This window comes from Equus caballus, chromosome 17, assembly GCF_041296265.1.
Source record: "Equus caballus isolate H_3958 breed thoroughbred chromosome 17, TB-T2T, whole genome shotgun sequence".
Taxonomy (NCBI): domain Eukaryota; kingdom Metazoa; phylum Chordata; class Mammalia; order Perissodactyla; family Equidae; genus Equus; species Equus caballus.
Window position 1 is genome coordinate 34,311,772 of NC_091700.1, and position 16,946 is coordinate 34,328,717.

Consider the following 16,946-nt stretch of genomic DNA (forward strand, 5'->3'; position numbering starts at 1 on the left):
GAAAAAAGGTGAGAAAGGAACAAGGATGTGGAGACTAAACAATACGTTACTGAACAAGCAATGGAGCATTGAAGAAATTAAAGAAGAAATCAAAAAAATACCTGGAGACAAATGAAAATGATAACATGCCATACCAACTCATATGGGATACAGCAAAAGCTGTATTAAGAGGAAAATTCATCGCAATACAGATGCATGTCAACAAACAAGAAAATCCCAAATAAGCAATCTCAAACTACATCTAACCAAATTAGAGAAAGAAGAACAAAGCCCAAAGTCAGCAGAAGGAGAGAAATAGTAAAAATTAGAGCAGAAATAAATGCTATTGAAACAAAAAAGGCAGTAGAAAGGATCAATGAAACAAAGAGCTGGTTCTTTGAGAAGATAAATAAAATTGACAAACCCCTACCCAGACTTACAGAGAAAAAAAGAGAAAGCTCAAATAAACAAAATCAGAAACGAAAGAGGAGAAATAACAGACTCCGCAGAAATACAATGGATTATAAGAGAATACTACAAAAAACTATATCCCAAAAAAGGGATAACCTAGAGGAAATGGATAAATTCCTGGACTCCTACAATCTCCCAAAGCTCACTCAAGAAGAAGCAGACAATTTGAACAGATCAATAACAAGGAAAGAGATTGAAACAGCAATCAAAAACATCCCAAAGAATAAAACCCCAGGACCAGATGGCTTTCCTGGGGAATTCTACCAAACTTTCAGAGAGGATTTAATACCTATCCTTTTCAAGCTATTCCAAAAAGTTAGGAAGGATGGAACACTTCCTAACACATTCTGCGAGGCCAACATCACGCCGATACCAAAGCCTGACAAGGACACCACGAAAAAAGAGAACTGCAGGCCAATATTGCTGATGAACATAGATGCAAAAATTCTAAACAAAATTTTGGCAACCAGAATTCAGCAATTCATCAAAAGGATCATACATCATGATCAAGTGGGATTCATACCAGGGACACAGGGATGGTTCAACATCTGCAAATTGATCAACATGATACACCACATCAACAAAGTGAGGAATAGAAACCACATGATCATCTCAATAGATGCAGAGAAAGCATTTGACAAGGTTCAACAGCCATTTATGATAAAAACTCTGAACAAAATGGGCATAGAAGGGAATTACCTCAACATAATAAGGGCCATATATGACAAACCCACAGCCAACATCATACTCAATGGGCAAAAACTGAACGCCATCCCCCTGAAAACAGGAACGAGACAAGGATGCCCTCTATCACCACTCTTATTTAACATAGTACTGGAGGTCCTGGCCAGAGCAATCAGGCAAGAAAAAGGAATAAAAGGAATCCAAATAGGGAGGGAAGAAGTGAAACTCTCTCTGTTTGCAGACGACATGATCTTATATATAGAAAACCCCAAAGAATCCATTGGAAATCTCTTGGAAGTAATCAACAACTACAGCAAAGTTGCAGGGTATAAAATCAATTTGCATAAATCAGTAGCATTTCTATATTCTAATAACAAATAAACAGAAAAAGAACTCAAGAACACAATACCATTCACAATCGCTACAAAAAGAGTAAAATACCTTGAGGTGAATTTAACTAAGGAAGTGAAAGACCTGTACAATGAAAATTACAAGGCCTTTCTGAGAGAATTGGATGATGACATAAGGAGATGGAAAGACATTCCATGTACATGGATTGGAAGAATAAACATAGTTAAAACGTCCGTTCTACCTAAAGCAATTTACATATTCAACGCTATCCCAATCAGAATCCCAATGACATTCTTTACAGAATTAGAACAAAGAATCCTAAAATTCATATGGGGCAACAAAAGACCCCAAACTGCTAAAACAATCCTGAGTAAAAAGAACAAATGGGAGGCATCACAATCCCTGACTTCAAAACATACTACAAAGCTCCAGTAATCAAAACAGCATGGGACTGGTACAAAAACAGGTACACAGATCAATGGAACAGAATTGAAAGCCCAGAAATAAAACCACACATCTATGGACAGCTTATCTTCGACAAAGGAGCTGAGGGCATACAATGGAGAAAAGAAAGTCTTTTCAACAAATGGTGCTGAGAAAACTGGAAAGCCATAAGTAAAAGAATGAAAGTTGACCATTCTTTCTCACCATTCACCGAAATAAACTCAAAATGGATCAAAGACCTAAAGGTGAGACCCGAAACCATAAGGCTTCTAGAAGAAAATGTAGGCAGTACACTCTTTGACATCAGTATTAAAAGGATCTTTTCGGACACCATGTCTTCTCAGAGAAGGGAAACAATAGAAAGAATAAACAAATGGGACTTCATCAGACTAAAGAGCTTCTTCAAGGCAATGAAAACAGGATTGAAACAAAAAACCCACTAACTGGGAAAAAATATTTGCAAGTCATATATCTGACAAAGGCTTAATATCCATAATATATAAAGAACTCACACAACTCAACAACAAAAAGTCAAACAACCCGATCAAAAAATGGGCTGGAGACATGAACAAACATTTCTCCAAAGAAGATATACGGATGGCCAATAGGCACATGAAGAGATGGCCGTCATTGCTGATCATCAGGGAAATGCAAATCAAAACTACACTAAGATATCACCTTACACCCATTAGAACGATAAAAATAACTAAAACAAATAGTAACAAATGTTGGAGAGGTTGTGGAGAAAAAGGAACCCTCATACACTGCTGGTGGCAATGCAAACTGGTACAGCCACTATGGAAAACAGTATGGAGAGTTCCTCAAAAAATTAAAAATAGAACTACCATATGACCCAGCTATCCCCCTACTGGGTATCTACCCAAAGAGCTTGAAGTCAGCAATTCCAAAAGACCTATGCACCCCAATGTTTATTGCAGCATTATTTACAATAGCCAAGACTTGGAAGCAACCTAAGTGCCCGTCAACAGATGACTGGATAAAGAAGATGTGGTATATATATACAATGGAATACTACTCAGCCATAAAACAGAACAAAATGGTCCCATTTGCAACAACATGGATGGACCTTGAGGGAATTACGTTAAGTGAAACAAGCCAGATAGAGAAGGACAATCTCTGTATGACTCCACTGATATGAGGAATTTAAAAATGTAGACAAAGAGAACATATTAGTGGCTACCAGGGGAAAGGTGGGGTGGGGGGTGGGCACAAAGGGTGAAGTGGTGCACCCACAACATGACTGACAAACAATAATGTACAAGCGAAATTTCACAAGATTGTAACCTATAATTAACTCAATAAAAAAAATTTTTTAAAACTAGTTATCTGGCTCCAGAAGCTGTAGTCTTATGCACTAAAACGTGGAAAAGAAATTTATAAACTCTGTATTCTCTAATTCAGTCATATCTAGACATTAAACTGAAGCCAGAACCTGAAAGCCACAATTCCCCATTTACTAAGAAATATTAAGAGTATTTTTATAAGATAAGCACCCACTAGCCCTTATGCCCTGTTAATAGTTAGGAAAAAGGTTAGTGAATAATTACATGTTAGTTAGCACACACTTAAATCTATTTATATTTTCTATCTTCTTCCATGATGACTTTCTGTCAGTTGAAGAATAGTCAAGACCTTCTGGGTTTTTCCTTCTTTAATCTTAATTTATCAGAAACAATTTAAATTGTCAAAAGAGAGAGATGACAAATCATAGAAGTCATTTAAAATTTTTCAAGTTTTCTAATTTCTTATAGTTCCTGGAAGAACAACAAAAGAAATGAGAACTACATTGATGATATCATTAACAATATGAAAGAAAATAATCATGTGTGTGTTTTATGAACTGTACTTTTTTATATTTTACTCTTCCCTGTTTGCTCAAATTTAGACATTAAAACATTACGTATCAGGTGCTTGAAAATAGTATAGTTAGTGAAAGCATTTTAATAACATAAGTGTCAGCTTCTCACATTGTTATCACTTTGCACTGGATGGAAAGACTTCCCACAGAAAGGGAACCTTGCCAATTGAAATATTGAAGGAGGAGGTACTTAAATTTACTGTTATAGCAACGTTACTTCACAAATGGTGATCAGCTATCAAAGTTTTTAGTTTCATTTTTAGTTTCTTTCTAACCAAGGCTATGGAAACCGAGAGTTACAGAATTGTTTTTTAATTTTCTCCGAACAAAGTAATATGTGTGTCTCTGTATAATATACATATATAAATATATATTTCAAGCCCATATGTTGATGTCTGCTTACCAAGAAAGCCAAAATATTTCCTGTAATATAGTTTGTAATGAAAATTCCAAGAACTGCTACTTGAAGCTTGTCACTAAAAATATTTGATATAGGAAATCATATTTGTTAGAGTTTTGTTGCAGAAAATTGGTTTTGTTCACTCAAAGTTGAATAGCATGTTTATATAGAGGTTGATTTTACTCCAAAACCTTGTGGTAATTAACTCGTTATGGCCTCACTTTAAGTAACCCAAGCATAGCAGATTTTCTTAAAATTAAGAACACAAAGGCATACTAACTTGTAAAATGTACATGTAAAAAAAATGACTTAAAATCATTTTAAAAAATGCAAAGACTCATTTTGCCTATGACAATGGTGACGTGTGTGCTACACTGGCCTAAAGAAGTTGCTTTTAGTGTAATATCAATGGTGGCAAAAACCACACTTCTTTGATGTATAATTATCAGTACCTATTTAATGGCCAGAAAATGATACAAGATCAAAAAATGTTTAAAAGGTAAATATGACATTCTAATAAAAGCAGGAAACAGCCTGTTAAAAGCTATGAATAAGTCATGAATGGTAGTCTCATTACTCTGAAAATTGTGTCATCTTAGGATTCCAAAATGGAGAGAAATTTTATCAAGATTTTGAGAACATAAAATTTGGAATTGTAATTATATCCATATTGGATTTTTTTAGGGAAGAGGAAATATTAAGAAATTAAATTTTGTGATATTCAGGAAAGATGAAAGTTAAGAAAATGCAAATAAGAAAGCATTAGAAGGCAAAGTAATTAATACATTCATAGCCAAAGAATTTTAAAAATTTTGGCTTGCATTTGTAATCTCAGATTACTAGACCACACTTCCATAGCTCCTAGAACATACACTCAATTAAAATTCATTCTGTATCATATACATTCAGTCTAAACTGTACTATTTAGCCAAATGTTTAAATTGTACTTTGCTACAAAAAAACTCCTTTAGAAAATTTTTGAATCTATCTCCTATTAGCTGCCAAGCAGCTGGTCAGGAAATACTTAGTGGTCCCAAAAACTCAATTTTAGAAACTGTTTCCAGTCAAGAGCTTTGACTTAAGAATTCAACATATCTGGAAAGTATCCCAATAGTGGAACAGATGAACTATTTCTTTTTTCTCCTGCTTAGCTACAGGCAAAATCTAAAATCATAACAATCATCATCACCCAGTCCTTAACAGATGATGATGCTGGAAATTACAAAAAGAAATTGCACTCTTTCCAAATGTTCAGATTTCTTATTCTCTAACATTTGTATAAATTCTTCCCAAATAAAAGCTTAAACAATATTCATGACCTAAATGACACTATATTAGGGCTATATAGTCTTACACATGAATTGAGCAATTCCTTAATATGACAAAATATATACTCTGTTTAACAGGCTTCTGTATAGTGATCTCAAATTCTATTCTCAGTGGAGGTTTATCTTAATCTCTGCATTGTTATTGACATGTTTAGAACATTTACATTTAACGTAATTATCAACATTAATGTAATTATCAATTATCAACATGGTTGAGCTTAAATCTACCATATTTTTATTTGTTTTCCATTTGTCACATCTGTTCTTTGTTTCTTTTTTCCTCTGCTCCTGCCTCCTTTGGGGCTGAGTGAATTTTTTATGACTACGTTTTTGTCCATTATTGGTTTATTCGCTATAACTATTTAATATTTTAGCTGCGGCTCTAGAGTTTGCAATATACATCTTTTATTTATCTCAGTCTACTTTCAGATAATATTATACCACTTACTTGTATTGAAAGAGCCTTACAACATAATACTTCCACTCTTCATATGCTGCTCATTGTCCTAATCACGTCACACACTGTTTCTGCATATGCTATAAATATCACAATGAACTTTTCTTATTTTTGCTTTGAATAAATACCTTTCAAAGAATGTTTAAAAATTAGACAAATTGTCTTGTATATTTATCCACATAGCCACGTTTTGGGGCACTTTTCATTCCTTTGTTTAGATCTAAATTTCATTCTGGTATCTGGTATTATTTTACTTCTGCCATAAACACTTCCTTTAGTATTTCTTGTAATGTGGGACTTCTGCCATGATATTTCCCAGCTTTTGTGTTGAATTGGAAAAAATCTTCATTTAACCTTCATTTTTGAAAGATATTTTTATAGCTATGGAATACTAGATTGACAGTTTTTTCTTCCAGTATGTTAAAGACGTCACTCCATTATCTTCTGGCTTGCAAATTTCCTAACAACAAGCTGGCTGTTTTTCTTATTCTTGCTCCTATGTACATAATGTGCCTTTTTCCCCTCTGATTGCTATTGTTTTTAATTTATTAATTGTTTCAGCAATTTGATTTTTAGGTACCTTGTTGAAGTGATTTTCTTTTTTGTTATGTTTCTTCTACTTGAGTTGGTTGAATTTCTTATCTTACAACTTTCATCAAATTTGGAAAAATTCATCCATTATTTCTTCAAATACATTTCTGTACCCTTCATTTCCTGGATATCCTCCTCTCTCTAATATTTAATACATATATTTGATATTTTCCCACACATCATTGATGTCATCCATTTTTTTCTGTGCTTTATTTTAGATAATTTTTATTGCTAAATTTTCAGCAGTGTCTAATTAGTTAACCACAACCAGTAAGATTTTTATTTTACATAATTATTTTCATCTAGATGTTCCATCTGGGTCTTTTTTATGTATTCCATTTTTCTTCTCATCATGTTCATATTTTTCTCTATCTTCTTGTACTTATGGAGATAACTATAACAGCTGTTTGAGATCACCATCTGCCAATTCCATTCTCTCTGACATTTTGGTCTGTTTTTATTCACTAATTCTTCTGCTTCATTGGATACCTGTGGGTTTTTTATTGGATGCTGAAGCTTTTGGGTGCTAGATTTTGTTGTACTCCTTTAAATAGTGTTGGATGATGTTATGGCATGTAAGGAAATTACTTAGAATCAGTTTGATCCTTTTGAGACTTGCTTTTAAGGTTTCTTGGTTTAGGTAAAGTACACCCTTTAGTCTATAGTTAATTTAGAACTACTACTAAGGCATAACCCTCCAGAAGGTTCTACCAAATGGCCTGTGTATTAAGGTCTTTCCACTTGGTGGGTGGGAACACAAATTATTTCCAGCTCTTTGTGAGAACTGGCAATTGTTAGGCCTGCTTTTCACTCCCCACCCTCTCTGCCTCTGCCCCTAGCTTTGAACAACTTCTCATGCATGTGTACATCAGAACTCAGTGAAAGACCCGCTGCAGATTGTGGAGACTTTCTCTTTGCAGCTCTTGCCTCTCTGACTTTTGTTCTGAAAATGCGATCCACCTGTGACTCCTTGAGTTTTGACCTCTGTCTCCAGAACTCATAGGGATCACTGGGCTCTGTTTGGTTCCTTTCCACGTGCTGTGGCCCATAAACAGGAAGCTGTGGTAATCATAGAACTCACTCTGTTTCTCCTCTCTCAGTATTTCCTATTTTCTAGTATTTGAGAATAATAGCTTCATATATTTTATTTAGTTTTCTAGTTGCTTAGTGCAGGGACGTATATATGGTTCCTCTTGTTCCATTAGGGTCAGAATAGAAGTTCTAGCTTACTAATTAGAATATCAACTCATTTCATTTCTATTTTTCTTGTCCTTTAAAATTTCAATTGAATGACTATATTTTCTTTATTTTTATTTTTTATTGCAGTAACATTGGATTACAACATTATATAGCTTTCAGATGTTCATCATAATATATTTTGAATTCTCTGTAGATTATATCATGTTCACCACCCAAAAACTAATTATAGTCCATCACCACACATGTGAACCTAATCACCTCTTTTGCTCTGCCCTCTCCCCGCTTGCCCTATGGTAACCAGAAGCCAATCTCTGTTGTTATGTGCTTGTTTGTCATTGTTTTTATCTTCTACTTATGATTGAGATCATATGGTATTTCACTTTCTCCCTCTGACTTATTTCACTTAGCATAATATCCTCAAGGTCCATCCATGTTGTCATAAATGGTTGGATTTCATCATTTCTTATGGCTGAGTAGTAGTCCATTATGTATATATACCACATCTTCTTGAACCATTCGTCCCTTGATGGGCATCTAGGTTGCTTCCAAGTCTTGGCTATTGTGAATAATGCTGCAATGAACATAGGGGTGCATGTATGTTTATGTATTTGTGCTTTCAAGTTCTTTGGATAAATACCCAGCAGTGGAATAGCTGGATCATATGGTAGATCTATTCTTAATTTTCTGAGGATACTCCATACTGCTTTCCATAGTGGCTGCACCAGTTTGCACTCCCACAGCAGTATATGACAGTTCCCTTCTCTCCACATCCTCTCGAACACTTGATGTTTCCTCTCTTGTTAATTACAGCCATTCTGACCAGAGTGAGGTGATATCTCATTGTAGTTTTGATTTGCATTTCCCTGATACTTACTGATGTTGAACATCTTTTCATATGCCTGTTTGCCATCCGTATATTTTCTTTGGAGAAATATCTTTTCATATCTTTTGCCCATTTTTTAAATTGGGTTGTTAGTTTTGTTGTTGTTGAGATGTAGGAGTTCTTTGCATATTTTGGATATTAACCCCTTATCCGATATATGACTTGCAAATATCTTCTCCCAATTGTTAGGTTGTCTTTTCATGTTGTTGATGGTTTCGTTTGCTGTGCAGAAGCTTTTTAGTTTGATGTAGTTCCATTTGTTCATTTTTTCTTTTGTTTCCCTTGCCCGGTCAGACATGGGACTTGAAAATATGCTGCGAAGACCGATGTCAAAGAGCATACTGTCTATGTTTTTTTCTAGAAGTTTCTGGTTTCAGGCCTTACATTCACGTCTTTAATCCATTTTGAGTTGATTTTTGTGCATGGTGTAAGGGAATGGTCTACTTTCATTCTTTTGCATGTGGCTGTCCAATTTTCCCAACACCATTTATTGAAGACACTCTCCTTTCTCCATCATATGCTCTTGGCTCCCCTGTCAAATATTAGCTGTCCATAAATGTGTGGGTTTATTTCTGGGCTCTTGATTTGCTTCTGTTGATCTGTGTGTCTGTTTTTGTGCCAGTACCATGCTGTTTTGGTTACTAAAGCTTTGTACTGTATTTTGAAATCAGGGAGTAGGATTCCTCCAGCTTTGTTCTTTTTCCTCAGGATTCCTTTTGCTATCCAGGGTCTTTTGTTGTTCCATATAAATTTTAGGATTCTTTGTCCTATTTCTGTGAAAAATGTTGTTGGAACTTTGATAGGGGTTGCATTGAATCTGTAGATTGTTTTAGAAAGCATGGACATTTTAACTATGTCAATTCTTCCAATCCAAGAGCATGGAATATATTTCCATTTCTTTGTGTCTTCTTCAATTTCTTTCAACAACGTTTTATAGTTTTCAGTGTACAGGTCTTTCACCTCTTTGGTTAAGTTTATTTCTAGGTATTTTATACTTTTCATTCCAATGGTAAATGGGACTGTATTCTTAATTTCTCTTTCTGCTACTCCATTTTTAGTGTATAGAAACTCAACTGATTTTTGTATGTTGATTTTGTATCCTTCCACTAAACTGTATTCATTTATTGTTTCTAAAAGTTTTTCAGTGGATTCTTTAGGGTGCTGTAGATATAAAATCATGTTGTCTGCAAAGAGTGACAGTTTCACTTCTTCTTTTCCATTTTGAGTCCTTTTTCTTTCTTTTTCTTGCCTGATTGCTCTGGCTAGGACTTCCATTACTATGTTAAATAAGAGTAGTGAAAGTGAGCATCCTTGTCTGGTTCCTGTTCTTAGAGGGACAGCTTTCAGTTTTTCTCCACTGAGAATTATATTTGCTGTGGGCTTGTCATATATGGGCTTTATTATGTTGAGGTATCTTCCTTCCATACTCATTTTATTCAGAGTTTGTGTCATAAATGGATGCTGTATCTTGTCAAATGCTTTCTCTGCATCTATTGAGATGATCATGTGACTTTTATTCTTCATTTCATTAATATGGTGTATCATGTTGATAGATTTGCGGATGTTGAACCATCCATGCATCCTTGGAATGAAACACACTTGAACGTGATGTATGATCTTTTTAATGTATTTTTGTATTTGATTTGCTAGTATTTTGTTGAGGATTTTTGCATTGATATTCATCTGTGATACTGGCCTGTAAGTTTCTTTTTCTGTGTTGTCCTTGTCTGGTTTTGGTAGCAGGATAATGTTGGCTTTGTAGAATGAGTTGGGAAGCCTCCCCTCCTCTTCAATTTTTTGGAAGAGTTTGAGAAGGATAGGTATTAAGACTTCTTTGAGTGTTTGGTAGAATTCACTAGGAAAGCCATCTGGTCCTGGACTTTTACTTTTTGGGAGGTTTTTGATTGCTGTTTCGATCTCCTTACTGGTGATTGGTGTATTCAAATTCTCTACTTCTTGGTCCAGTTTTGGAAGGTTGTATGTTTCTAAGAATTTATCCCTTTCTTCTAGATTATCCAATTTGTTGGCATATAGCTTTTCATAGTATTCTCATATCTATTCTTCCTGTCTTTTAAAATTTCAATTTAATGACTATATTTTCTTTTTTGTTTTTTTTTTTTTTAAAGATTGGCACCTGAGCCAACAACTGTTGCCAATCTTCTTTTTTGTTTTTCTGCTTTTTCTCCCCAAATCTCCTCAGCACATAGTTGTATATATTTTTTTAGTTATGGGTCCTTCTTGTTGAGGAGTGTGGGATGCCACCTCAACATGGCCTGATAATCAGTGCCACGTCCGTGCCCAGGATCTGAACTGGCAAAACCCTGGGCCGCCAAAGCAGAGCACATGAACTTAACCACTCAGCCATGGAGCCAGCCCCAACTATATTTTCATTTTCAGAATTTATCATTCTTCTTTTTCAAAATTTCCTTTTTCCATAGTGCATTACCCTTCTTTTTAGGGTCAGAGAGATTTTTTTGTTTAGTGTAAGTTTTCAAGTTTGTTAGAGGCTAAGTTTGCTTATTCCTGTTGAATTTCACTCATGGCAGCTTGTTTCCCTATCTTATCATTTTGATTGTGCGGTCATTTACATAATCTTTTTTTTTTCCCTGAGCACCTCTTTGCCCTAAATTAAGAATCAGCTCTTCAAAGATTTGTTTTTACCTCACTCTTGAGTCCTAGTGTCCAGGAGGGGGTCTTGGACCATGTGAGTAATGTAAATGTTTTTATTCAAGTTTGACTTCTTCTGTTGTTAAATTTGATGCCTTACTTTCAAATCTTTGTTGTGTAAATTAGGATTGCTGTTTAGACTGTTTCTGAGTGCTTCATTTATTTACTGAAGCCTATCTCTAATGAATTGCAGGTTCAGTGGGATGTGATAGATGGGGTTCACCAGGAGCAGGTCTTTTGAACATGAGGTCTCTCCATTATTGCTTGGTATTCCTAGTCTCCAAGTCAATACCACAAGTTTCTCCTAGGAATCTATATTCCTATTTTCTTAGGAAAAGGATGGTGCCACTACATGATGCTCTATCACTTACCCGGGTACTCCATGCTTCTTACGCTTATTGTATGTGCCAGCTTTGAAGTACTCCTAAACCCTCTCCTTTAGCAACAGTACATTGATGGGCACATTTTGAGCTCTGGAGTCTGTCATTCACTTGCTCCTTTCCTTCTTTCAGAGATTCCTCAGAGATTTAAGTGTACTCTGAAGACAACACTGCTTTTTTTCCAGGATGGTGTTTATGTAGCTCTGTGTCCAAACACATGCACATGTAAAAGACATTATATAATCATACACAAATATTGTGTGAACATATATATGTATGCATATATGTATGTATATAAAATCTGTCAATTTATAGCTTTGTTGGGAAAGAAAGGCTTAAACATGTGCTCAATCCAAGATCTTGATCCAGTCTCCCAACAGTAACTTTGGTGACTTTAGAACAGTCAGACTTCCTGGAGTAGAAGGTGTGCCTCAGTATTTGTAAATTTTAATTATGCTCTTATAGTTGGGGCAGGATATGTTATGGCTTGTTTTCGTGTTTGTCATCCCCCCCCTTACTTTCTCTCCCCTCCTCTAATAAGTTAACTAGGACCCTGTGCTCTCTTGCTTTAGGCATGTTTTGTACCACAGGGCTGAAAACAGAAGCTTCCTGAAAACAATGCATCTTCCTATCTTTTGTGAAAGTTGTAGGATTAGATTAACAATTAATTTTAGAGAGGTATGGAAAGAGGCCAATATCTTTCAAGTCAGAGAGAAGGGAGATGTAGGAAAAAACAGGCTTTTCTCTAAGGGTCGGATTGGGAGAAAACATATGTGGGTTCTGTGCTAGTCCAAAGAAAACACCACCTTAGAAAGCATAGTACCTTTGTGGCACGGATGGCAGATTCTCATATTTCTAGTTGGTACAGACCTTGACCTACTAAGAGCACAGGGACCTAACTAACTTCTTAATCAACTAAGAAAATATGAGGGGAGGAATAGGTTGAACCCCATCCTACTGTTTCTGTTTGTATGTTCTGGCTTAGATGTGCAGCATTCACAGGCAGTGGACTGCATTTATCATTGCAGCCCCGTTACCTCTGTGATTAAGGAAAACATCTTAAAGAAAAGCAGGGTGTTAACTGTTGACTGGTGTCCAGTGAAATTCATTGACTCTTATCCATTGAAAATGTTATGTACATAGTCATCGTTTATGTTTTGTTTAATGCCTTCATCAAGGTTTTTATAGAAAATTCCACAAGGCTGCATTAGAAATGACTGGCATCATACTCTCTCTTTTTTTTTTTTTTTAAGATTTTATTTTTTCCTTTTTCTCCCCAAAGCCCCCCAGTACATAGTTGTATATTCTTCGTTGTGGGTCCTTCTAGTTGTGGCATGTGGGAGGCTGCCTCAGCATGGTTTGATGAGCAGTGCCATGTCTGTGCCCAGGATTCGAACCAACGAAACACTGGGCTGCCTGCAGCGGAGCGCGCGAACTTAACCACTCGGCCACGGGGCCAGCCCCCATTCTTTCTTAACCCAGAAATCAATTTTGGAATTTTACCAGATAATCAATTATGTCATTCCTTTACTCAAGACAATGTAAGTTCATTCATTTAGAAAAAATAGGTTCCAAATATTGTACTCACATGATATTTATAGAGGTGACTGAGTGATAACATGGAGAGCCTACTGGCACTGAAAGATTATTGTTTTATTGAGGCAATATTGATTAACAACATTACATGAATTTCAGGTGTACATCTTTAAATTTAAATTTCTGTGAAGACTACATTGTGTTCATCACCCAAAGTCTAGCTGCCATCCGTCACTGTACATATGCCCTTTACCACTTTTGTCCTCTCCCTTCCCCCCCTTCCCCTCTGGTACCATCAATCCATTCTCTGTGTCTGTGTGTTTGTTGTGGTGGTGGTTGTTTTATTTTCCATGTATGAGTGAAATCATACGATTTCATCTTTCTTTGTCTGATTTTGTTTAGCATAACATCCTCAAGTTCTATCCATGTTGTTGCAAATGGCAAGATTTCATTTTTTTTCTATGGCTGAGTAGTGTTCCATTGTGTCTATATGCCACATCTTCTTTATCCATTCATGCATTGATGGGCACTTAGGTTATTTCCATGTCTTGGCTATTGTGTGTAATGCTGCAATGAACATAGGGGTGCATATACCTTTTTGAATTAGTGTTTTTGTGTTCTTTGGATAAATACCCAGAAGTGGTATAGCTGGATCACATGGTGGTTCTGTCCTTAATTTTTGAGGAGCGTCCATGTTTTCCATAGTGGCTGCATAAATTTAAATCATAGTAGGAAAGAGTTTTATTACAAACATTTCTCAAGGGAAGGGGACACACCACACAACGCAAGGCGACATGGAAAATATCAGGTCTTGATCAGGAGGCAGAAGCTGGAGGGAGGGGGAAAGCCTAGGTCAGAGCGTTTCCTGGGATTTCTACAGAAAAAGTAGGGCAGGCCAGAGTAAGCAGTTTAGTATTGCCCAGTCTGAATAATTCTGGTGGGCTTTGGGCTCTAGCAATGATCTCTAGTTACCTGGTACCTGGGCTGATATAGGGCAAGGGAAATATTGGTTTGGTGTGTGAGAGTTAGATAAGGAGGTTGTTGGGGCTGTAGACTCCTTGGGATTGGCTGATGTGCAAATGAAAGGTGTACTCCCAGCCGGGCCCTTTGCTATCTCTAAGAATTAGCTTGCCGTGACAGGGCAGCCTCTCTGCAGCCAGTAAGCTTTTCAAGATGTCAAAACATAAAATACAGAAAATGGGAACATGATTAATATGAATAGAAATAGAAATGCATGTTTATTAGTTCTTGAGTCATAACCTGGTGATTAAGAAATATTCCAGAAAGATGGAAAATGATAGTAAGCTCATATCATTATAATCATTAGTATCTAAGCTAATACTTTTTTCTCTTATATTACGTAGCTTATAAATAAAACACTCCATATTATGTTTCCCATAGGGATGTTTTAATGTATTATGAACAATATTTGAATTTTGTTATGATAAGATATATTGGATATAAACATCTTTGGTAATATTTATGCTAGAGAAAAGTCAAATTAAAAGCTAAATGACTATATTGATGAGTATTCTGGTTGAAGAGACCTAAAAATGAGCAGGAAAAAAAATTAAATTATGCAAATATTTAGCAGGAAGTCATATACCTCTTGTAATAGAAATTTGAAGTTCATATCAATGATGAACCAGGACAAATAAAAATGCAAGGATATGCTAAATCTCTTAGGAGATAATGGTTATTTTTGATGGTGTGAAAATAAAACTTTATAAGTACAGTTTATTTAATAACCACAAAATATATAGGATGTACATGGATCAATATTTCATTCTCCTCTAAATGAAGTAGATAATATTCCTGGCTACTGTTTAAGGAGTAGGAAAAATATTCCACTTCTGTGTAATGGTCTGATAAATTTTGGAAGAAGTTTTTACCAATTTCAAGTTTGTGACCCACTCATTTAGTCTTAAAAATCCACCTAACAACTAAGCAGACAAATAAATCTAACAAAAAAAATTAAAATCTTGTAACATAGAAGTCATTTTAATACCTCAGAAAGCAAGAAAAAGTAGCTATGAATGAAAGACACAGGAAATTTTAAAGGCATTATTATAGACTTTGGATAGAATCAACTAAACTGAGATGAACAGAGATGTCTAAAAGGCACTCAGAATTGCAGGCAATGACAACGTGGTCATAGCAGGCAGCTGACCCTCTTTGCACAATTTTTAAAATTGTTACTTGAAACATTTAATTTCCATACCAATTAATAGTTTCAGAATTATCTAGATTATATAATTCTAATATCTAGAGTAGTTCTTTTAAGCTAAACTTTTTTTATTGCAGTGACATTGGTTTATAACATTATATAAATTTCAGGTGTACATCATTATGTATTTTGATTTCTGTGTAGATTACATCATGTTCACCACCCAAAGACTAATTATAATCCATCACCACAAGGGGTGCCCAGTCACCCCTTTCACCCTCCTCCCTACCCCCTTCCCCTCTGGTAACTGCCAATCCAGTCTCTCTTTCTATGTGTGTGTTTGTTGTTGTTTTTATCTTCTACTTAAGAGTGAGATCATATGGTATTTGACTTTCTCCCTCTGACTTATTTCACTTAGCATAATACCGTCAAGGTCCATCTATGTTGTCACAAATGGCTGGATTTGATCATTTCTTATGGCTGAGTAGTAGTCCAAGCTAAACTTTTAAAAGCAATTCCTCTTTGTGACATAACTCTTAAACCATGGGTAAGGTTCTCACATAGCTATTTGGGTCTTTAAGATCTCTAATTTTTGCATTATAACTTTAAAACATATATAAGTATTCACACTGTTCCTTTGGCTAATGAAATTCCAAGCACAAATGCTTTTCCCAAATCATATCATTTATATTAAGGGTCATAAGCTCAAATGGCTGCAGGGGATCAACAGAAAACATGAAAGTGTAATTAAGACAATAGGTGCGGAAACATTTATATCTGCACCTAATGTAACGCTCACTTAGCTGCGCCATGCAGACCAAACCCAAAAGTTCCCAGGGCTGTTCATCACCAGCCTGCTACCTCTGCTTTACAGACCAGCACCATGGAAACTTCAAGGAAGTTATTATCAATGGGCTACCCTTCCTTTCTGAGAAGTATACAGGCTTAGAAGAATCAATAATGAGATTTCTAATGGAGGGTCTCTGATTCAGAATAAATATGTCACATAAAGTAATGGTGAAGGAAAAAGTGAGGATATTCAAATAATTTTTTATTTGAATGGATTCTTTTTAAATTATATTTGATAAGAATCTTTAATTAACCTTTTCTAACCCCTGCTTTCACCAGTAGCAGTAAATTGAGCGAGTAGTCTTATCCTTTGAATAGATAACCCTTAAAGCAAGAACAATGCAAAAATCAAAATGCATTAAGAGCCTTTCTGACTGCAGTTAATGGAATATAAAAACATTACTGCAATTAGGAAGCATTTCCAATCTATAACATTTTTAAGCTAACATTAATTCATTCAACAAATACTGATTACCTGCTCTATGCCAGATACTGCTCAAGGTGCTGGGAAATAAAAATTGAGTAAGAACTCCTTAAGAAGTTCCTCAAATGAGTTTATCAATTCAATTATTTGTATTTTAAACAATAAATGTTAAAAATAAACTTTGTATAGGATCAGATAAGGTAAATTTTGTAAAGAAAGATCAATAGCTGTGTGTTTTCACTATTCTCTCACAAAC

General features: G+C 35.4%; 1 long non-coding RNA gene across 3 annotated transcripts in view; it reads right to left on the reverse strand.

Annotated features, from left to right (window-relative positions):
- LOC102149829 (uncharacterized) overlaps positions 1-16,946 on the reverse strand; it is a 100,401-nt gene that overhangs the window by 63,767 nt on the left and 19,688 nt on the right. The gene's annotated exons all lie outside the window — the stretch shown is intronic.